Below are 263 nucleotides of genomic sequence, written 5' to 3'. Positions count from 1 at the left end.
TGACCGCTGCGATAACAGCAAACACATGCTCAGCCAGAAACACACTGGTGCACAATACTATAAATCATCGTCCCTTAACGGAAAGGTCAATTCTGTCCTTTGTTTTCTGCAATGGCTTCTATTTAGGGGCATTTTTCTTCCAAAAGGCTCCTGATCAGAAATCATAACCAATAAGAAACGTAACAAAGAAAAGAATTTAGTAGAGATGGGTTATGTAAAAGGTTCTGTGGGGATCACTCAGAACTGATTTGTGTATGAGTCAC

Source organism: Bison bison, unplaced genomic scaffold (genome assembly GCF_000754665.1).
Source record: "Bison bison bison isolate TAMUID 2011002044 unplaced genomic scaffold, Bison_UMD1.0 scf7180017848678, whole genome shotgun sequence".
Classification (NCBI taxonomy): Eukaryota; Metazoa; Chordata; class Mammalia; order Artiodactyla; family Bovidae; genus Bison; species Bison bison.
This window is presented reverse-complemented; position numbering follows the sequence as displayed.